This window comes from Hippocampus guttulatus, chromosome 22 (genome assembly GCF_054856545.1).
Source record: "Hippocampus guttulatus isolate MCC_2025c chromosome 22, RoL_Hgut_1.0, whole genome shotgun sequence".
Lineage (NCBI taxonomy): Eukaryota > Metazoa > Chordata > Actinopteri > Syngnathiformes > Syngnathidae > Hippocampus > Hippocampus guttulatus.
In genome coordinates, this window is record NC_141282.1 from 7,530,988 (window position 1) to 7,553,606 (window position 22,619).

Below are 22,619 nucleotides of genomic sequence, written 5' to 3' on the forward strand. Positions count from 1 at the left end.
CGACGCCACTCAAGCAATGCCGTGTGGACGCAACCGGACACTGCAAGTTGTTTGGTTAAATGAATCCAGCACAACTGGTGAGTTATCGTGAGATGACGTACGCGCACGCGCACTGACACGGAAGGGTGCCTCGAAACAGTCCATTAGTGTCGTGTATTAAGTGAATGTCAGACTCCTGCTGCCATAATCCGTCTGCACGGTGGCAGCAATCTCTCCCAGGTGCATCCTGGGTAATTTATTTCTACCAAGGAAGAAAAGCCGCTGGGATGCGAGATTTCGTGTCGGGGGTTAATGGCGTCGGCGGGTACGTCAACCGAGGGTTTGGACGAAATGACAGGAAGTTAGTTTACAACACACGGATGCCGCTTCGTGACGCAAAATCACCAGGCTGTTTAGCGAACAATCTTCATGCCTTCAATTCCGTTCTCACGGTGTCAAACCCTCATCCGGGACGCGGGTTGACACCGTCGCGCAAATCGCCACAGACAGGCTAATGAGTAGTAATGTAACGCTACTCACAGGCATATCTTCTTTATCCTTTGCAAAGTGGCGCTACGGCGGGATGTTAATGAACAAGCGCGCGGGCAGCATTCGGAATCTCAATGTCAATGTGAAACGCGGCGCTCCCTTTCCCCCGGAACGTTGCGACTCCCAAATTGCAGTCACGACTGGCGAGGCGAGGACGCCTGAATATTATGCACACGGCGTTCCTCAAAGAGAGCACAAAGCCGGCGCGGGACGCATCTGTAATGGGATCTGTTCCCAGGTGCATAAAGGCGCTCGCCCGATGGGCGATTAGCCTCCATTTGGAGTTTGGAGAGAGAGCGCAAGAGGAAAATATGTGACGATAACCCGACGCGCTGCGGCTTCCTCTCTCAGATAGCCTCTTGGCATGAGGGGTCCTTTAATTGCTGTTTACCTGCAGACGGCGCAAGTAGCTGATGGAGGCGCAGTTAGCATAGCAACACGTTGGGATACGTGACTTATTTGTTTTTCCTTTAAAAAAAAAAAAAAATCGTACCCAATTGAAACGATTACTATTACAACTGCTATCTCGCGTTTGACGGTGTACTGGATGACGTGTTATCCACTGTAGTGACCGCTGCACAACCGTGACATCAAGATTCATTCAAGCTGTCCATCAGTCACGACAGTGGACGCAGGTCTTGGTTTTCGTGGGCTTTCCTTTCCTTGCACTTACAACATTTAACCAGCGGGCGGCAGTGTACTGGGCGGCGGGCTGCCATCGGCCGCGGTGACTCTTGACATCCCGTCTGGCGCTCGAGCAAATCAAAGGCAATTGAGCCGCGCCTGCCGATGGTCCGTCGCGTTGTGAACACATCTTACATCACTATCGCGCCCGTTCAATTATGCTAATGGCTACATAGACTACAAATGACCCGGGCGGGTTATTAGTTGCCTCAATTAGGCGATACGTGTCAGGGGGAGGGGATGGGGATGGGGTGACATGGGGTGCGGGGGAGTAGATGCTGGTTGGCTGTCTGATGGTGGCAAGTGAGGCCGGGGGGCAAGACCTTATTGTTTGTGTCAGGCTCTGCTCGTGCGTGTGTGTTGCACACAATCACTGTCAGGCTGAGAGAACGTTTGCATATTTGCGTGCGTAACACTGGGGAGGGTCTCAGGGGGTCTCTGTGGGGCCACGCTTGCTGTCATCAGCAAAAGACCGAAGGGAATAAAGGAATCCACTCGCTTGCCTGCTGGGATCAATTACTCGAGACCTTTCATTAGGTCCGCCGTCTAATCACAACCGGTGGAAACTTTCGAAACAAAAACGGCCATTTTTATCGCTCGAGACAAGACAAGCACGACTGCTGTAAAAAAGGAACTCGGCATCTAGCGAAGCAGCCTGACGACACGAAGGCTAAATAAACACACACGGCGGTCCATTAAGCAGCCTGATTGTGATCGCGCGCGTGTGCGCGCGTGACTCATGCCTATAGTAAATATTCAAATCTGGCAACATTATGTAATCACCACACAAGAGGAGTCCTCCAAATAGGCGCTGGTGCGCTGTCCTTGGTCCTGAAAACGGGAACCAGGCTGCACATCCCGCTTGAGGCCCTCAACACAGAATCTCCCTGCCCCGCCCACTTAAGAAGCAAGCAATCAGAGCAAGGGAGGGGCCACCGAGCCACAGTGAACCGCGAGCACCCGAGTGAAAGGAGGAGGTAGCGCTCGAGCAGATATTCATTTTGGAAAATAGATATGAATCAATCCATTTGAAAACACGGAAACTGATTTTAACTGACCAAAAACGGATCAATTCTCTGACTACATGAATCGTCTAGTACTAGTATTTGACGTTCGTGCACAAAATAAAAAAAAATGAGCAGATTAATTTCACAAAAATCATAAATTGAGACAGACTTTTACAAAGACAAACAGCTCCCAAGGATGTGTCAAGGTCAGAGCACAGACTGAGGAATGTGCAATCCATTTTGGGCTTGCTATGCTATGTTGTGATGTCTCGATGTCACCTTTTTGTTTTAGTTTTTGTTTTGTTTTTTTGGTCCGGTGCCAGAATCAACTTTTTCATCGCAAGAATCGAGGGTTTTTTGTGGAAAAAGATGGAATCACGTGAGCGCACGGGTGGGGCCAAATTGCACGGCAGCTAAGGCTTGCCATGATCAAATGCGATGTCTCCACCATTCAACTGACTCCATTTTCACCCCTTTGAAATCGGATAACTTGGCAATTTGTTTTGCGTGCAAATGGGCGTCAACATTTGGCGGCAAAAAGTGAGCGCGTGAAAGTGTTCTCCAGTTTACCACACACACACCCACACCCAAAAGCTCATTTGACGATCTCCTTTCCAGTAATCCCATCGTCCCCAATCTGACACCTGTCACCGCGCTCGCTCGCTCGCTCGCGTGCGCTTCCCACCGTCTCCTGCTTACGACAATCACGACCTTGCGCGTGCGCGCGTCGAGCGGCGTCCTACCTGGCAGCAGTCTCGTCTTAGCGCTGGCTGGCTGGCTGGCAGGCAGGCAGGCAGGAGGTCTTGTTCCTGGTCCCAAGAAGCTCAGGGTGTTGCGTGGCGTCAAGTTGCGAAGCGCCGCTGCATGCAAATGAAAGCAAAATGAAAGAAATGAAAAGCACTCACAAAGCGCCGACGAAGACGCTCCCGACGGCACACTTGAGCATCCGGCCAGCGAGCGGCTGCCTCGTCTTCCACTCTCTCTCTCTCTCCCTCCGTGACAGTCGCTCCTCTCTTCCCGCCCACCTACTCAAGCCCCCCGCACACGCACGCACGCTTACACACACTGGCTCTCTTCCTCTACTGTCAGACAGAATGCACGTATCCCCCCCTCTGCATCGCCGCGCTGGCTATTTACTGACATTTTCTCCGACTCACGCGCACCACTCTGCACTGTGAAAACAACAATCACCGGGTGTGTGCGCGTGAGGGGATGATGCTGTGTAGACCCCCAGCCCTCCTCAGCGAAACGTCGTCAAGGGCATTCCCAGAGAGCGTACGGACGTCCCGCCCCCGCAAAGCAAGCGCCACCATATATGGCTAACGATGAGGACCCTGCGTGTGGTCATGATGTCTACTTGAAATGCAGTCATGAGAAGATTGCCTCGTGGCTTTAAAAACAGCATCTTATTGACAGGACAGGGGATCTAAAAAGTCTACACACCCCCCTTCTCATGCCGGGCCGTTGTGATATAAACCAGGCCAAGACGTTGTGGATGTCGGGCTGCGCCATTAAAATGATCATCGCGATTCCTGTCGAGATTATCGGTCGCAATTCTTGACTACGTTAGGGAAAACGTTTTGTCACTGCGCTACTTCGAAACAAACATGCAAACTGCACCCAACAAGTGAACACATGCTGATCCTTTTGGAAGCACAAGTTCCTCATCTCCATTTTTTTTGCTGTACTTTGTTCTCTCGCGCTGAATGATTTTTCTAAACACTCCTCCAATAAAACCGTTTTCAAAAGAATTAACTCCAAATGTTCGATCAGCGTAACGGCATCATTGAATGCGAATCCAAACATTTGTTTCGGAACGAGGCCTAATTACGTGTCTCTCCCGATTATTATTTGTGTCGCGGGGCAGATTATCAGCACGGAAAAAGGCAGCCGCATCCATCGCGGGTAATAGAATGTGTCAGGTAGACGTGAGTGCGATACGGCGGAAGGGAAAAACAACGTGGGGAGGGGCTGAGGGTTAGCATACGTGCGGACGCGCGTCAGGGTAAATAAAGCTCGGCTCCGAAGGACGCAAAACACTGCCGAGTGACAACGGGAAGACAAAGCAAACACGGGGCGCCGATCGCCACCGATTGCGACGGGATCCGATCGCTGCATCGACAACAACGTCGGGGAAGGTAAGCTAAGCTACAGCCTGCGTGCCATGAATTCCACACGTTTTTCTTAAGAATAGAGATACAATATTTGGGGAAGAATAATACCTCTTTCTCAGTTCATTCCGTTTTTTTGCTGTGGAATAGTCACATGAGAAAAAAATAAAAAGCATTGGACGGCTCGTTTAGTGCCATTTTGTTGTTTGTCTGCTTGATTGCGTACAGTTTTGCGGCGTACTTATTGAACGATTGCAAAATGGCAGCGTGATTATCCATAATGGCTCCGTGACTTCTTGCGCAAATGTCTCCTTTCAGAAGCCTGGCCGGCGTCACATCATTGGCGGACGAGCGGCGCTTGGGAGCGTCCGACGCCTCCACCGCGGTGACATTTACAGCTTTTTGTTAGACCGGCAGCGTGTGCCATTTTCTTTCAGCCCCCCCCCCCCCCCCCAAAGTCTTTCTCATGAAGGTGACGGGTTTCCTTTCAGAAAGATTCAAATGCCCTCCCGCAGATGTCTACGTCGTATTATTTATGCTTGTTGCTGAGCTACCAGCTAACGCGATGTTGCAATACTCCCCAACCTGAATATCATGCCGCGTTATGCAATTGGCTGGAAATGACATTGAACTGAGGATTCCGAGATGAGACAACATTCTTCCAGTGTAAGACACTAGCGCTGCGTGGCGCACACTTGTTTAAAACAAATACCTGAAGCTATCGGACTAACTGTGCTCAGACGCTGAAGCGACTTGGCCAAGTTTAACGACGCTATTTAGAAAATAACCGAAGCCGCAATGGAAAATCCAAGCGAAGCTATCGTGATAAATTTGATCAGAAACAGAAAATACTTTGCTTAACTTGTTATTTTGCTGGGAGAGAAATTGAAACATCTTGCACGAGTGTACAAGTGTACTAATTGTACGATATGACTGAAGCTACGAGACTAACTTGACCGCGGGTTTGGCGAACAAGTTTATTGCATGACGAAAACGACTTTTGTGGAAGCAAACATTGCTGAAAATAGAAGCTACTGGGCTAACGTTACACACGCTACGTTGACATTTTTGACCATGGAAGCTACCAGGCTAGAGTTGTTTTCCAAAGAAATGTATAAAAAAAAATAAAAAAAAGATTGTACGGGACGGAAATAGGCGTGAAATGATTGACGGAGAAATCTTCTCCATTTGTTCCTTCAACGGCCGCCTCCGCCGCTTCCACCCTGACAGGAAGTCGGCGCCGCAGCGGCCGTTGCCAATGGCTGACAGCCTCGCCGCTGGATAAGTGGCTGTTGAAATATGGAAGTATTCAGAGGCGTCTTTTGAGTGGGCACAGGTGCGCCTTTTCAGCCAACACCCGCCGCCAGCGTTCACACGGCAACACCTGCTCGGGTCAGCGAGACTTGCCAACGCCGATGATATCCCGCAGATGTTTGACTTGCGTCGCGGGCCAAAAAAATTGTCCATTTTCGGTTGGGGAAACGAGCGCACGGCCAATCCTCGCGACGTTCGGAACGGCAGAGAGGCAAGCGTCGACGACTCGGGCAGCCGAGCCTGCTCCCGGAGATTCGAGAGGAGGGGGATTAGCTTGGATTTAGGAAGCAAGTAATTACGAGTACCCCCGTGGCGGTTGCCGTAATTTAATTACCTCGGCGACCGTCGTCACTGCCCGGCAACAAAATACAGCCGAGGTGACGAGAGACCGGGTTGTTTGCTTGACGCGGACGAATGACATCTATCGGATGTTTAAGAGTTCTTCACATTACGACCGACATTTCAAAACCCGACTGATCGGGATACCCCCAAGAAATCACGTCGCTACGGTAAATCGTCGTCTTTCGACAGACTGATGAAACAATCGCCAGAGCTTATCGCGGCCTCTTTCGGCACTGTCCGGATCCATTTGGAAACTATTTGACGCAACATTTGTGCCAACATTCTCAAATTCATTCCTGAAGGCACAGATCTTGTTGCGCAATCGCGAGGTTTGGACAAATCTCACATTTGCAGGTTCAACTCGGATACGACAGAATTGTCCCAGTCCGTGCAAAGTTGCTGATGCCTTCAGTGTTTTAACGTCGGTGATGCATTGTGGGAGATGGGAGGGCCCCTTGGGGTCCACCTGAGCTGCAGATACTCGGCAGCATCGCTGCTGGAGCGAGCAAATGTTGCAGGGATCCCTGCTGTGTGTGTGTGTGTGTGGCCAGATGAAAAACACGGCAGCACAATTGCTCATTACGCAGAATTGACCGCGTGGCGCAACGGAGCGCGGGCGGCGGGGGTCCGATGATGGATGGATGCCCTCATTGTACGTCGGGTGTGGAAAGCGCAGACGCCCCTTGGCTGCCAGCCCAATTTCATTTTCGTTTATAGACCTTCACGCGTACTCGGGGTGGAATAAGCGCACCGCCATCTCCGCGCGCAGCAAATGCGTCCAAGGACGAGGATGGAGAAAACGGCCGAGAAGGCTTTCGACGACGCTTTTAGGCTTCTGCCCTTTGGCCGGAGTTTGCGTGCGGTAAATTGCTTCGGCGGGAGACTGAGCGCCCGTCGTACGTTGGCGTAAATGGACGAGGTGGAGAACGAAGAGACGGCAGTTGGCCAATTTCTGTCTTTTGTATCGCTCCCAAACCGCTGCGAGTGGGTGGGATAAAGCATGGTGACGGCGTGGTGTCTACACGGGGCTGCATCAACCATCAACCTATACTGTATCAACCCTCTGAGGTCACCTTGACAGGGCCCTCCCTCTTCAGCTCCCCAAAAGCAACTCTTTTTTTTGACTATCATCCCCGAGTCACGCTAAATAAAGAAAACGGCTTCATAGCCTCTGGCTGGGAATAGACAAATGTGGGGGCGGGGGGAGGTAGTCGGCGCACAGGCCTCGCCATTCGCCTTCTCCCGCTTTGGCCGTCGTGCCACTTTGGATCCATCAGGTCCACTAAGAGAGAAGAAATTGGACTTGGCCATCCCGGCCGGGCCGCCCGCAGGCCAAATAGGCTTTAAGGAGGCCCAGATGAAACGCGGCGTCTCGGGAAACCAGCGCTCAACTCTGCCCGAACTGACACTGCCTCCCGCTGAGATTCACACCTTCGACGTACATACGAGGGGGTCGTCAAGTTCCGCATCATTCAAATTGCAGATTTCTTTTTGCCAATAATTTTATATAGATACAGTATACAGTATATTTTAAATCCTCAAAGCATTCTAGTGCCCATCAAATATCGCCATCCCGTCTGCCAATTACAAAAATACGACGCAAAATACGCGCGCGGGAGAGTATTTGTCTTTCCGCAGCCATCTGCAGATCTTCTTCCGCTCTCCCTCCATTCCTGCTGCCTTTTCACAATTTCTCCTCCGAGCCGTCTGCTCATCACCTCGTGTCACTTTGCGCAAGAAAGAAAAACGGGGGGGAAAAAAAAAAAGACGGCAACAAAGGCAGCGCAGACCCGGCACCGTCAACCCGCTCGACCGTTCCCGCCTAGCGCTAAATGCCACTCCTGTTGCAGAATTCCCGACACGGCAGCGCAAACGTCTTCACGCTCTGCGAGCTTTTGCTTATGTAACGACACGGAGAAGAGGCAATCTTTGGATCGAGTGGGGCGGGGGACACACTCCACAGGAGAGATATTACCGCGGTAATCTAGACGGAAATGGGGATGCGCGGCGGAGCAAGCCGACCTTGAAGAATTTAACTTTGGCCTGGGCGAAGGGAGTTTATTTGTGTGGATGATTTTCTCGGTTTTTGAAGTGATTTTCCGTGGTTCAAATCGCACACGAGCCGATGAGCGAGTTCACAAAAGTCGGTGTCTCGTTCTTCACAGTATTTGCCAGCGGCTAGTCGCCAACGCTAACGGCGCCACCTCGTCCCGGAGCACTGTGCCCCTACGCAAACATCCTCGGCCTTATCGCGACAACGTTTGCAAATATCTCCGGGGCGGAGCTTTTGTCGCAGACGTGGCCCCCCCTGGGCAAACAAGATTACGCCGACTAAGGTGGACTGCCTTGTCGCCGCAGTCAGAGTTCAGAGAAAAATGAGCGGCAAAATGAGCTGGGCTGTGTTTCGAACCGTTCTCAGCATTATTCTGCAAATAAGCGCATTTGAACTGCGCATATGTGCCCGAGGTCTCTTCATGATTCGTAAATTTAAAAATGTCATCTTGGCTGTCGCATCATCGCAATGCACCGAATCAACGTGGGCCTTCCGTAACAAATCAATTGGTATCACATTGCGTTGTTTTCAGCTGGGCATGATTTGATTGAAACGCGGCCTTAAAAACGGCGACTTTTCTCCAACATTTCAGTGCGTTTGGGTCGCCATCACGCTCGAGCGGCAACCTCGTCTCTGACTACGCCGCGGTTGCGTAACGTCTTTCAGCGAGGGCAGGCGAGCCAAACTAGGCCAGCGGGGGGTGCGGCGCGGGTTGCAACGGAGGGGGGGGGGGGTCTCCATGGTGACAGGATCCAAAGAGCCAGATGCACCTGTGTTAGATCAGACAGGATTTTTTTTTTTTTGGTGTTTGTTTTTCTGAGGGTGTATTATGAGAAGTGCCGGGACAGATCCGTAACCTCGTGTTTGCACTACGTAAAGTGTTAGGGCAGCGTCTCGGAGTTAGCCAAAGGGTCACGGGAGGGAAGTGCGGCAATTTGGATGTGATGTTTGGAGGTCGTGCCAAGGTCACGAAGCCCCCGGCAGTTATGGCGAGGGGGCAGCACGCGAGCCGGTTTGCCAAACAAGGCCTCATCGTCGGCAACAGAGCAACTCGCGGATCAAAGTCGGCGCTCCGGAGAGAGCGTGGCCATCTCTTTGAGGAGCTCTTCCGCCATTTTCAAGCACATCCGAGAGCACTTGCAGCTCGCCTAGCACCTTTTCAGCCATGAAGCCGAACAAACACGAAATATGTCATGACACGGTGCCGTGAATGAAAGCAACACGGCAATAGTGAGCATGTTCTCGCCGCGGTTGCGTGGCTTTACTCGGGTTCATTCGGTTCAATGGATGCAAAAACATTCCAATTATAATCTAACTTCAGACAACAAAGTTTTATTTCTCTTTTACCTTGCCTTGCCTATTAGTCGTTGAAGACTCATGCTGTCAAAAGTCTCCGGGGATAAGAGCTTGGTGTATATTTACATGTCACCCTAAAATCACGAGTCCAAGGTAAAAAAAAAAAAAAAAAAAACGCGTCAAAAAGTAAATACATTGCCGTAACCAACGTTGCAGTGCAGTCGTCAGCGTTGCTCGTCCGCGCTGTCTAGCGACGCAGCTCGCGAGTTTATTCTCGGAAAGGTGCGAGAAACCTGACGCGCTTTGCCGAAATATCTGTGCGCTTTCAGTTGCCATGGCAACCCGGCCCGGCGTGACGCTAACGGCGTGGAAGTCGCGCGTCGGGCTGATGGCGCTTAGAACGCCGTCGTCATCGGTTGACTCTCAAAAGAGCCGCTTCTATGCGGAGGTGTCAGGCTGGATGAAGTGGAAGGGGGGGGGGGCGGCTGTGTTTTGAGGGGGCCGCACAGGCAGAAGGTTGGCCGTCGTCACAACACCGCAAACAGACAACATGAATTACCCCTCTGTGGTTTATTTATTTATTGCCAAGCTGAAGCCAGGGACGCATTAAACAAGCATCTGGTTGCTGGCTAAATGCCGCTCAGGTAGTCCAAACCCCCTCTCGGGGAATTCAACAACTGACGATAAGCCATTGAAGCAAACGGGCTCAGAGGATGCTCGCCGGGCGAGCGCAGAGCTTGGCGTCGGGTGTCGTGCGGCGGCGGCAAGCAGGGTCGACCTTTCGCGTTTGTCATATCTCCTCCAGCTCATGGCGACCGCAATGTGTCCGAGATGCTTTGGCTCACAGAGGACACATCGGACAACCACGAGGGAGTCGGGGGGAGGGGGGGGGAGCTTGGGGACCGGCCGTCCCCGAGGACAGGCCTTGTCTTCTCCGCCCGCGTCACCATCACGACTTGATGCTTTGTGAGCGGGGGAGGCAACGGCGGCCTCCAGCGCACGACTGGCTGCCGGTAAAGGCGACAATTAAAAAGAATGAGGACTGAAGTTCAAGTACGATGGAGGGTAACATTGGCGGACGCCATTCGCCAGCAAGCAAACATATGGACGCACAGCCAAGCTCGTTGCAGACAACCCCAGCTCATGAAAAAAATCGTTGCGGAACCACACAAACTGACTCACACTGCATCCTCAAAGATGCCGACTCTGAGCACAGGTGCTTGTTTCTGTGCAGAAGACGACGCGGGCTGGTGCCATCGTGCGGATTAGGAAGGTAAAGTGCGCAAGAGTGACACGAGATGGGTTTGATTCATCGAAGCGGGCAGGAAATGAAATGGCAGCGCAGCGAGATTTAAAAGGGGGCACGGGGAGATGCGGCGGCGGCTTTCATTTGGAGACGCTGACCACGGGCCAAAAGAACGAAGGATGGGCGATTCCACCGTTTTGCGCGCCGCAGCTTCAGCGCCGAATATTTCATTGCAAATTGGAGCTCAACGCACTCGGTTACAGTTTAAAATCCCGCGGAGAAAATAGCGCACCGTATTAATGACCGCAGAGGTCGCGCCATCCCACCGCGACGCCTACGAGATTGCACGCCTGCAGATCTCATTACTGGAGAAGCAGGAGGACAAGGTCCGCATGTCCAATGAGCATCCCGGCTCGCAGTGGGATCAACTCATTTGATGGAGATTGCGCGCAGATATCATCGCAACGCCACCGCCGGACTTTTGGAATTGCACCGATTGACACCGCCTGTGACATAACGGAGACACTTACGATTTGTTCACTCGGGCGGGGTCCTTCCAGTCCTAGCTTGACAGCGGCGTTTGCTGAAAGAGACAAAAGGAGACCGTGTCAAAGATGTCGGGGGAGCGACGTTCGGGAAGGTTTTGGCGACCGTTTCGAGAGGCTGATTGACGGCTGATCCTCAAAAAACCTGCTTCAACATTTTGTGCTTTGCGCTTCGCTCGCTTAATTGGTCGGAAACACCGTCATGAGTTGTAGCTAGGTGGCGTCTTGTCAAGCTGTGCTTCCTGCACCAGGCGCTTGAATTTCAGGACTGAGCGAAGGGGGACCAGAGGCGGTCGTCATGCGGAAGCCGTCGCCGCGGGGCTGATCGAGAGCCTCCAATTACCAGCTGCCAGTTCGCGCCGGACGGCGGGAGGCCACCGAGAAGCCTGCCGACAGGACCTGATGCCAAATATTTCAACACGAGTTACCACCGGCTAAGGGTCGCCAAAGGTCAAACCAAGGCAAGTGGATTGGTTTCCCCTCACGCGCAGTTGTCTCCAATTCCATTTTTGTGGACTGAGAGCTCACATTTTCATCATTGGTGAGCGCTTACGGGCCAACTCCTGCGGCTAGCATTAGCAATATGCCAACAAGATGATGAGGAATGCGGCACACGCGCTCGGCTTGAACGGCACACGAGAAAATGAGGACAGCGTGTTGACAGACAGTGAGGACAATATGAGGCAGCGGCTCATCTGAGAGCGGAGATCTCAGCATCTGTTGATCGGGACGGGGAGCGTACAAGAACAACGGCGGCTTCGTGTTTTACAGCGGCCACAATATCCGGCGCGGAGATATTACACCGGGGAGGGAGGAGTTTTCATCACGCCGTCCTCTTTCTATTGTCTCCTGATGTATGCGCGCAACTTCTTTGTAGCTTGGGCAAACGGGCGGCGGGGCAGCGAGGGCCGCTTGAACGGCGCTCAAAGACGCTTACTTGAGCATTGGTTAATCACAGCGCCGACAGCGCGCTGACGAGTTGCGTTCCGTTTTAAACCGAGGCCCCCGGTGTACCTGCTAATAAAGACCTGCTGTCTGAGAAGCAATCTTTCAGGCATCAGGCACGTTGCGACCTCCGGCAAACAAGCTTTTGAAGCCACTTAGCGTAAAAGTGACGCCAATTAGAGCCAGACAAATGAGATAAAAACAGATGGTTGAGTCGCTTATGAGCAAAATGAAAGCGGTTGCGCGAGCGCCGGCTCAACGACGGCGGGAGCGGTCCGCGGAGGCGCCATACCAGCCGAGCGCCGAGTCAACACTTTTAAGATGAGCGCATTGAAGACGCATTACAAAGTAGGTCATTGAAACGCGTCTTTTTTCAACTTGCTCCCCTCCCATCCGACGCTAAGCTAGCACAAAGGCCTTCTTAGTATTCTGCCGTTCTCTGGTCGGGTATTAGTGGCGAGGCGACATGAATAATTCCGCCCGTGGAGGCGGCAGGAATTATTCAGTATTTTGCATTGTTTTTTTTAGTCAGGGTGGTGGAGCCGAGTCTTTCACGTCACATTTGTCTGTCTTGATGTGAAAACGTATTGCGATTGCTCTGCAATTAAATGTTTCAAAAAATTTGAGGAAACAGGCTGCGACGTGTCTTAATTATGCCGCCGTTGTCACTGCACTACATTGGGTGTCAATAGACAGAAAAAAAAAAAGGACTTGAAGCTCTTTTGTGCAGCGAACGTGCCAACGTTGCAATCAACACTTGCAAATTAAAAAGTAAACACGTGGCCGGAATACGAGTGATAGGCGGCGGCAGTGGCACAAAAAGAATACTGCGTAATCATCTAACACGGTGATTGGGAAGAGATTGCGTGTTTCTTTGTGCTGCCATCTTGGGGGTCAAAATGTGCATAGCGAGATACTAAAACCGAGTGCGTGGCTTCAGTGTGACTGAAGGACAAGTTGCTTGTTACAAAATCAATTTTTTCTGAACTCTACGTAAGCGCATTGGGTCCGATTGGTTGTGAGTGATGTCTTGTTTTGGTGGTCTGGAGTGCGGCCCTCCACGGCCATCTGGGCTGAGTGAACGCCCTTGAACGCGCCACTCCAATCAGACGGTGTAATGACATTCAGATGGTCTGGCGGCGAGAGGATGACACTTTTGCCCTTGGATGGCCGCCGCGTTTGCATTTTAAGTCTGACTCTCACCTGTCTTTTTTTTTTTTTTTTTTGGCGTGCTGTTTTTGACACACGAGTGCCTCTTTAGCGCCGTGGCGAGGTAAGAAGACTTTTTTGCATAAGCTGAAGGCCCCCACGGTTTATTGGAGGAGACAAGCATGACCACGCGTGACGCCTCCGCGGGGAGGCTGACCCAATTTACGCCTGGCATCCATCAAAAAGACACTTTCCTTTGAAAGTGCCCCAACTCGGCAGGTGTTGAGGAGAAATCGCACTGAGCAAACACGGAATGCCTTCAAGTTGCCGTCAGTGAATTGGTGCCTCCGAAATAACTTGGGCTGATGAGTCACATGCTGCTTCACCGAGACACGATTCACACGGCGCAAAATGTCCTGGCGAATCCCACGACCATGATGCTAACGCTAGGCGAGCAGTGGGTATTTTCAAAACAGCAATCCCGCGCATTTTTGCGTGTTACAATTCACAAATGCACCGGTTTGCTGAAACTTTCTATGTCGGGAAGGAGGTTTAGCCTGGGTTCTTACGGAGGGTCTTTGCCACTTGTGCATGTATGTATGTTAGGGTACATTTAAAAAAAAAATTGAATAATGTGTAAGCCATTTACTATTAAGTATAATGTTATCAGATGAGTTTTAAATGATATACACATTTTGTGGGATGATCGCGTGTGTCTGTTGAAACTATTCATATAGGTTGACATTTAACAACATTAGTGAATTTTCTCATTTTCATTTTGGGGGCTCTTTTTTTTCTAAATGTTGCATCTGTCACGCATAATGAAGTTATTATCCTAATTGCTTGTTTTGAAGACAATTTACATATTTGTCGGGTGGAATTAGCATGCTCGTGCTATTAAATGTCAGTTGCGCGATTAAATCTAAAATTTCCTTTTCACGGATGAGAGGCAAACACGCCCTGCTCATCTTAAAAATACAACAACGGGATGCAGTTGGCATTTGTGCGTCAGAAGCAGCTCGCCGGCCGGTCGCTAGACTTGCTTTAATCGAGTTTGTGGGACGAGCACATGGCCCGGGCGCTGCGCACATTTGGCTGCAAAGTGCACGACAATCCAATTACAGAGCAGGGAAACCTTGTTTGGGAGCGCCTGCCTTCGAGTCGGGAATGCTTCAAGCAGACATACGGTATCATGGAAAATAGACTTTTTAATGTTTGGATACATATCGATGAGTCTCTGGATCAAGTTCCCCCCCCGCGGCGACTTACCAAAAGGTAAGCAGTGCTGCAGTCTTAGCGGCATTCCATTCTGATAATGCGATGGTAAATTTGGACTAAGCTGTTGCGGGCGTTATGTTTTTATTTCATCATTTCAGCAAGAGGCATGCTGTAAAAAAATGTGTCTACAGTTCTTAAGTCTTGGGATATTACAGTCCAAGTTAGCCAAGACTGGATGGGGAAAAAAGCCAGGTGGACCATTTCCTTTTATTTCAGCAGCACATTTGTGATTCTGAGCTGGCCGCGCGTTTTCATGACCTTTCGTGCCTCATTAAAAGAGTCGCCTTCTCATCAAAGCCGACAAAAAAACGGAGTGACATGGTGACGGCCGCCGCCGACATGTCAGGCTGACGTTGGCTCCTTTTTCTGACTTTTCCCCTTTGACGGCGAGAGAGAGAAAAAAAAAGGGGCCACAAATGAATAACAGCATGGGCCGAAGGTTAATGGCCGCCAATCAAAGCGGCCGAAGTCTGTGTGATGGAAAGAAAAAAAAAAAAAAAAAAAAGCAACGCGCAGCGGGTTGCTTGAGTCAAACCTGGACTATCTTCATCGGCGAATGTTCTGCCCGCCCACTTAGCAGCTCATTAGTCGAGCTCAGCGAGGAGGTGGATGCTACATTAGCGCAGCTCATTTAAACGGGACATATTATGGAAAATTGGATTTTTAATTACCGGGTTTTGCCATGATGTCAAAGCCAAAAAGTAAGCAAAGCTGAGTTACCGAGAAGTACTTCACTAGCGAACAACATTTAATTCCTTTTGGTGAGCCAGTGCCGCCTCCAAGCCGCCAGACCTCCCAAATCCAAGGTTGCATTAGCCGAACGCTGCACCGAGGGGCTCCCAAGACGGGCTCGGGGGTCCTCCCAAGGAAACAAGACTTTAAATTAAAAGGAAAAAAAAAAAAAAAAGACGAGTGCAATCAACCTCCCGTCTGCTAGATTGTAATACTCCCGTTTCCGGCGCCCAATCGCATGCAAATGTAATTTATGCGGTGCCGGCCACCCACCCGGCCATTTGCATGTGCAAATTGGCGGGGTGAGATTGAAGGAGCGCGACGTACCGTACCCGGCAACGCATTCATATGCGGCGTTTTCTTTAGAAGCCTCGATGGAGCGACGTGGCGCGCGAGCCGGCAGAATTTGATTGAAGCGGTAAACGCGGTCGGGCGACTCCGTTCAGCTGCAAAATGCTCATCAAAGGGCTAACGTGCCATCAAGCGGGCCACCAGCGAAGGTGATAAAACGACTTGCGTGACTTTTGCCGAGCTCCGAGCCGAGAGTGCGCAAACAACAAAAGCCGAGGATTTTGTGCAAAGTTCCTTGGGAATTTTAAACAAGAAATATTAGCTCCAACGCGGACGTGCTTACTGGAGCGAGGTTCTGCGGGCTGGCACGGTTGCCGTGTCCACAGCTCGACTGTTTTCAACTTGATTTTGTTCCACTTGGCTAGGCTAGCGCATTTGAATGTATTTAGCTCCATGCCCCGGGCCACGCTGCTTTTCCGTTCCACTTATTTGGTCGAAACGAGGCCCTTTGCCAAAAACGATATCCCAAAAAGGATTATAAATAATCATTACGGATTCTTCCCGGGGCCGCCTGAGCGCAGGAAATAGAAAAACAGGCCGCGCTGCGCCTTAGCGATGATGGAGGTCACAAATACAGATGTGCACCCGCGCTGTCTCCTTTGAGCCGCGTTGACGCGTGATTGATGGCGGCGATTGAGCGGCTGGCGGGAAAGGTTGACGCGATGACCGATGAGACGTCGGCGCAAGAAGTTCAGCTGTGATCGACGGCGTGACAAATACGCCGGTCGGGCCGGCGAAATTTAGGTCAAAGCGGAGTTAGCACCACCGAGCCGAGGAAGAAGTCTGGCGCCGGCTCTCCAGATGAGCGCCTGCCCGATTCGAGCGCCCGCCGTCCCCCGAGACCAACAAAAGCTGGCCGAGGCGCGTTTGTTCTGTCGACGCTACGCCCAAGTGGCGAGCATTATCATCTCGGGAATCCATCGCTTAGGAACGGTCCACAAAGGGAACCAAAGCGGGCCTATTTCAGGCTCAAAAAGTTCATTTCTCAATTTACAAAGCAAACAACACAAAGCGGCCACGTGGAAAATCCACATCGCCTTCTCCCGGCATTTGGCTGCGTGGGTGAGGCGGCAGGAGAACATTTGCGCGTGCCGAGTTAAAAAAGCAAATGTGGCAAAAGTTTGCGCACCCCCGCGCTTGTTAGCATTAGCGTAACCTCTGCAACATTTGAAAAAAAAAAAAAAAAAAGCCCTTTTTGAAACCGTGACAGTGTGACTCGCGGTCAAGGGGGCATCTTGGCGGGCGGGGGTGGGACGCTTTAACCTTTAAAGACGGAAAATAATAGCGGCGGCGAACCCCCACTTTGGTCGGGGAATGAAACGTGGTCACCGTCTCACCGCCGCCGGCTGCCAAATGTTTGCTTTGCCCGCTGCCGTTTTCAATTATTAACCGGCTTGTTATGCGAGCGTTTGCGGACGGCGTGCCGCGCAATAAATATTCTATCGAGTTCTTCTGTTGTGTCGCCATCCGCCGCAAATCCACATGCCAATTAACATTTCGATAAACCAGCAGAACGGGTGGCTTGTAAACACAATCCGGCGCTCGACGGTCGAAATCTGGCGGATTAATAACGCTCGTTGGCAGTCAAGAGGTGAATATTCCCTCGCGATGACGCGCGCGCGCAGCTTTGCCATCCGTATCCACTTTGGTTGTCGAAACGGCGATGAGCAGAGACGGCGGGCGGCGCACGTCTCCCATCGAGGCCGATTAGCCGGACGGCTTCAGACATTTTGGGGATGCACTCGAGCCCGCTTGGCTTCTATTAGGCTTGCTTGTTTGGCCCCGGCTCATGTTTGGAGCGCGCCTGCTCGTTGTTCAATCGGCGGCATTAGTGCTAAGTGAGAGGAATGAGTCGAGACAGACAGCGCACGCCGCGGTCAAACGTTTGCTTGGCGTCAATGAGCGAAACGCGACTGCGCATGATGCGAGTTGTTTAGCGGATGGCGGGATCCATTCGCCGTGATCTGAGGCGCAAATGGTCTCAAAAGTGAGAAAACCACCGGTGACGGTACAGAGAGCGATAACGATGCAATAGATGATCGGTAACCCCGCCCCCCAAAAAGGGCTAAGTGCTGGAAAATGATGATTGCCAGGCATGATGTGCAAAATGGTGGCATTTTCACATCGAGGTGCAGTCACTTTTGTTGCCAGCAGTTGACGCAGGAATGCTCGTCATATTTGCGGGAGTGTCAAGTGACATTCCACAAGCTGGACAATGACAAGAACCACCTGCTCACAAAAATATTTGCGAGGTAGCGATAACGCCGGCTAATTTATGAATACCTGCAATTGGTTTCTTCCTTGAGCCGTGGGCCGCTTTATTCCAAAGTGATCTCCTGGTGAGTTTACAGCTGCGAAAAGCGCTTTCCCGCTGGGCTTATCGTTCCATCCTCATCCCTCAAGGTGACCTTGAACTCCAAGGAAAATCGACGCCATGCGTCCGAGTGCCTCAATTCACCGCGACCAGAGATAACACTTGTACGGCGCGCTGCTAAACGGAGACGATCAATGTGCTCACGTATGGATTATGGGGAGGGGGGCGGGTGCTTATCGCGCGGCGAAGGCACCGAGGGCCTTAAACGCCAGCAGAGGGACATGAGCCCAGGCAATATTTAACCCTTTGATGCTGCTCGGGGTCAGTTGGACTTGCTAAAAACAGCAAAAGATTGACCTGACAGGCACAACATTAAACGGGGGGGGGGGGGGGGGGGGGGGGGGCACTCCAGACAGACGAGAGCGGCTCTGTTCGCCACGGCCCATCAATTTCCGTTCAGCCGCGGGAGCAGATAAAAAGCCAATCCAAGCCACCGCCCGCTCATTCATCAGCGCTCATCTGCCACCACTGCTCGTTTCCGCTCGCCAATATCCAATTTCGCCCCGTACGATCATTAGCCGCCCTGCGCCGGCATCCACAGTCTGCGGCATTTATTTGAAAGAAGACGCCCCGGATTGGACATCGAGCCGCTGCGAACTGGGTTAGCGTTGAGGGAACTTGCCGTGAAGTCGGCGGGAGTTCAGTCGGCGGAAGCCAAACATGACCCAAATCAGAGACGCATTTGGTCGGAAGCAACAGCCCCAACGAGACAAGTTATTGATTGGCAGGTACTTCCGAATGGTGTTTCGTATTTGGCCGTGAAATTCACCGGCACACCAAAAACACGGATTGCTGGAAGAGCCATCGGCAACTCTTTTGGACCCCGAGTATGTGGCGGCCATTTGAGGCACTTGGCCAGGGGCTCCATTTGGGAGTCTACATTTTTCTCTCGCTCGCTGGCTCGCCTGCTGAGGAGAGCGCGCGATGATCTTTTGTTTGTCAGCAGCAGAGAGAGTTGTCATGGAAATGCAGCATTTCAAAAGGGAAGAAACAGTGCGTGATGGTTCATGCGTGCCAAATTTGGGGCTGGAAATGCAAATAAAATTACGGATCGCATGATATCCATCTCAAGTGGGGATTCACATTTGAAAATGCCCCCCCCCTGAAATTCCACCCCCCTCCCACGGAGGCTCTCCGAGCCCATTTTGGGTGATACCGGCTCCCATCCCGTCCTATTATTGGCCGATTCATAATTGATGACGACATTCTAATTGCTTCTATAATTGACTCAACATTGTGCACGCGAGCGGCCCTCGTTCTCCACGGAGCGACGGGACACGCCAGATCAAATGAGCGCCGAAATGACACCCGACCGGCGACGTCTTTCTTTTTCTCCCCCGCGTGTCGTGAATCGACGTTCGGACAATTTTACGGGTGCGACGGATTTCAACTTTTCATCTTGCTGCGCATTTTGTCAGCGTCAACACTTTGAAGCGGGCGTGACTCCGAACGTCGCACTTCATGATTTGCACTCATCAATGTTGATTTTTCATTTCTGTTTTCCGGTGTGATTTTGCCATTGACTGCGAATGCTCGCCAATAACGCCGCTCGGCGTGCGGCTTCATTAAGGCGACGAGGCACACGAGGAGATTCGTGCTTATCCGGCAATCAGCAAAAAAGCCTCAAGCTGATGCAAAGTCGCTCGGCTCTGCTCATTTGCATATGCAATTAGCGTTGGCTTCCGGGGGACGCGCGAGATTGACAGCGGGCCGCCGCTGATTGGACTCGCTCGGCTCGCTCTTGCGTCTTCAATCAAGGCCTCTGCACGTGGGGCTTTTATTTGCACGCATTTTCTTGAAGACGGATGTCAAAAAATGTACACGATAGGCCCGCTTTTCTTGCATAATCACCGTATTTTTTTCAGGATAGCCTGACCGTTTTCACCAGAACGTACTTTTTGGGGGAAAAGTTTCAGGGGAAAAAAAAAATTACACACGCATGACCAACGCGAAAGTTTGTCCTCGGCAATGTTTCACGACGCGACGACGTGAATCTGCGCGTCCACCGTCGGCAAAGTCGGCGTCAGGTGGGAGGCTGATTAGAAAATGGAGAGCAATCTCTTCCTGGCGGCGTCAAGGTAACGCGTTCATTGAGGAGATAAGAAAGGACGGCCAATTTTGCGCGCTTATCGCCGCGCCGGCTCCTGAGCACAACAGTAAATAAGCCGACAAGTTGCGCCGGAGGCTCGGCAGCGAAGAGCCCATCGAAGCGTCGCCTGCAAATCGGGGCCATCTTGAAACGGCAACGGCGCGAGATGCTTGATATCAAACGCCGGCAGATGCCCGCTTATTATCCCCGAGCGCCACGCTAATGACCGTTTTGCCATCAAACTGGGCGGACATGTTTTGGGAGAAAACACCTCCGGGTGCCCGCGATCCGGGTGCGGCCGGGAGCGTCCGACGGCGTCCTCCGACTATCTCGACCAGAGCGGGACGATCCCGAGGCGCCGGCGTGACAGCCTACAACCCGGCGGGAGACTTGGTTGCCATGGCGACAAACAGCAGAGGCGAGTTTCAGCGGCGGCCGGCGCACAAGCGAACACACCGGAGTCGAGTTTCAGCTGCGTCCGTTCCTTCAAGACTCAGCAGACGGGATATGTCGCGGATTTTTTCAAACATATTTTATTTTTACATATACATGGAGTACAGTACTGTATATGTTGCTCTATGTGACTCGCTGTTGTTTTGCAGCTTCTCGCGGACCGTTTGCGGACTTAAAAAAAAACAACTTTTTTTTTACCTGTTTATGTTAATTGGACGCTACTTTGCAGATTTTCGTTTAGCGCGGGTGGTTTTGGTCCCCATTAACCGCGATAAACGAGGGATTACTGTATGTTTCAAGCCTACTGTGGACATTGCTAACGTAGCTCGATGCTACACCTCGCATGCAGTCCGTCTCTCGGCGACGCGTTCATCTTCTAATAAGCGCGGAGACCGGCTCCGCCTCAGAATCAGGATATTAAAGAAATGCGCCGGGGCCGCAAGCAATTTCCTCTTAAGCGAGAGCTTCAAATGACGGCCGCGATGAAAGCGCCGCCGGCGCCGCTCGTGCGGGCACGATTAGTTTTCCGCAGGGAATGTCAACTATGAGTCTGGTGCGCAAGAGCGCCACCAGGGGGAATGGGAATGGACAGCGGGTGGAGGCACCTTGAGCAATCTTCTCAGGTGAAATGTTTCTGTGCTCTTGGCAGATAACTCGGGGACAGGATATTAGCGATATCTTGCGGTTTTGGCATCGTCCGAGCCCTCGCGCTTGAACGAAACGGAGCCGTAAACGTAAGCGCGGCCTCGGGCGGGGGTTCAGCGGCGGGCTCTGGACTCGCTGGTGTCTTTTGCGTCCGTCACCTGGTAACGCTGGGACACCAGGGAGCTTCCCGGTTAATGTATTCCCGAGGCTGGCTGCAAGCAGCTGCACCTGCCCCGCCTTTCTCCTCCTCCTCACCTTCTTTTTGCTTCCCAGCGAGCTGTTCGATCGTCACCGAGAGGAGCAAGAGGGCGCCCCAGGAGGGAGAGAAAGACGAGGGAAAAGTCACGCAGGGTGGGATGTCGCGGAAATGCCGTTTGTCCCTTCCAACCGGGGATAGGCGAGTACCCGATCCCGGCCTATTTTTACGTAGCGTGTCCTCATGGAGACTGCGGACACCAGTCACTGATGCTTCAGGCAAAGAAAATCGGACGTGCATCAAGTCCTCCCTTGACAGCCGTTGGCGCTACACTGTTGCAGTTTGACCTATCGGCGACTCGGAACAAAGGACTTTGTCGCCATTTTCTGTCAGTGGGTTTAAGAAAATGTTATTCAGCGAACGGACTGGACGTATCGGTGCAGGTGAGTACTCAAAGAGTGAATCAATCTGATCAAAAGTGGTACCTCCCAAATCTTTTTGAACGGGGCAACTCGCTCGCAGCAGTATTGTACTTTATCAAAACATCCTTTGATGGATCATGGTTTCATTTTGACGCCTCCTGGTGTGCCGCCAGGAGGAAGTAGACGTACTACATGGAGATTTCATGATGAAAGTAGGCTGCAATGATTGTCATTCTTGGCAGAGGATATAGAATTTATGACTGCCAACATTGTGCGCATGCACTGCTGCCGCTCGCTTCAGTGTTTATAATTACTGCCGAATCGATACGGTTTTCGCTTGCCCGTCCGTGGCGTCTTGCGTCATGTGTTCGCTTTAAGCTGGCGGACTTTTACGCATCCACAAAGTTTATGTAGTTTTGCGGTTGATTACCTGGACGCTGTATTTTAAGACGGTAGGACAACTACCTGCGACCGCATCTTTCCAAGTGAACATTTTGAAACCATATTGGGTTACTTTTAAGACCTATTTTTAGTCCATCGGTAAAACGAGGCTGAGTCGCTCGGTCTACTGGCCTGCTGAATTGTCTTACGAGTACGGACAAAAAAACAAAAAGGCACCAGTACCTAAGATGGAGACGAAGCTAACCAAATAAGCGGTCCCTTTCCTGGGGAAAAGCGTCCCACGGAACACCCAAAAAGAAAATAATTAAATACATTTGATGGCATTGAGGAGGTGAAAGACGCTTCCCATCCTCCCCCTCCATCCACCCACACACCAACACCGTGGTCTCCCCTCGCAACCGGAGACCACAGCACACACGGAGAACAAAAAAAAAATACAAGCCGCAGGAGACCGAAC

At 51.6% G+C, this 22,619-nt stretch overlaps 1 protein-coding gene across 2 annotated transcripts in view; it reads right to left on the bottom strand.

Moving 5' to 3' along the window:
- The window catches only part of syt1a (synaptotagmin Ia), a 35,222-nt gene extending 24,078 nt beyond the window's left edge, over nucleotides 1-11,144 (bottom strand). The window contains exons 1-2 of one of the 2 annotated variants that reach the window (XM_086103079.1): nucleotides 11,112-11,144; nucleotides 2,963-3,079 (exon numbers count right to left, since the gene is read on the bottom strand). The gene's annotated coding sequence lies outside the window, so the exon portion shown is untranslated. Of the gene's footprint in view, nucleotides 1-2,962; nucleotides 3,400-11,111 lie in introns of those variants that run through there. The other variant, XM_086103080.1, reaches the window with a different exon arrangement.
- Nucleotides 11,145-22,619: the final 11,475 nt, after the last annotated feature.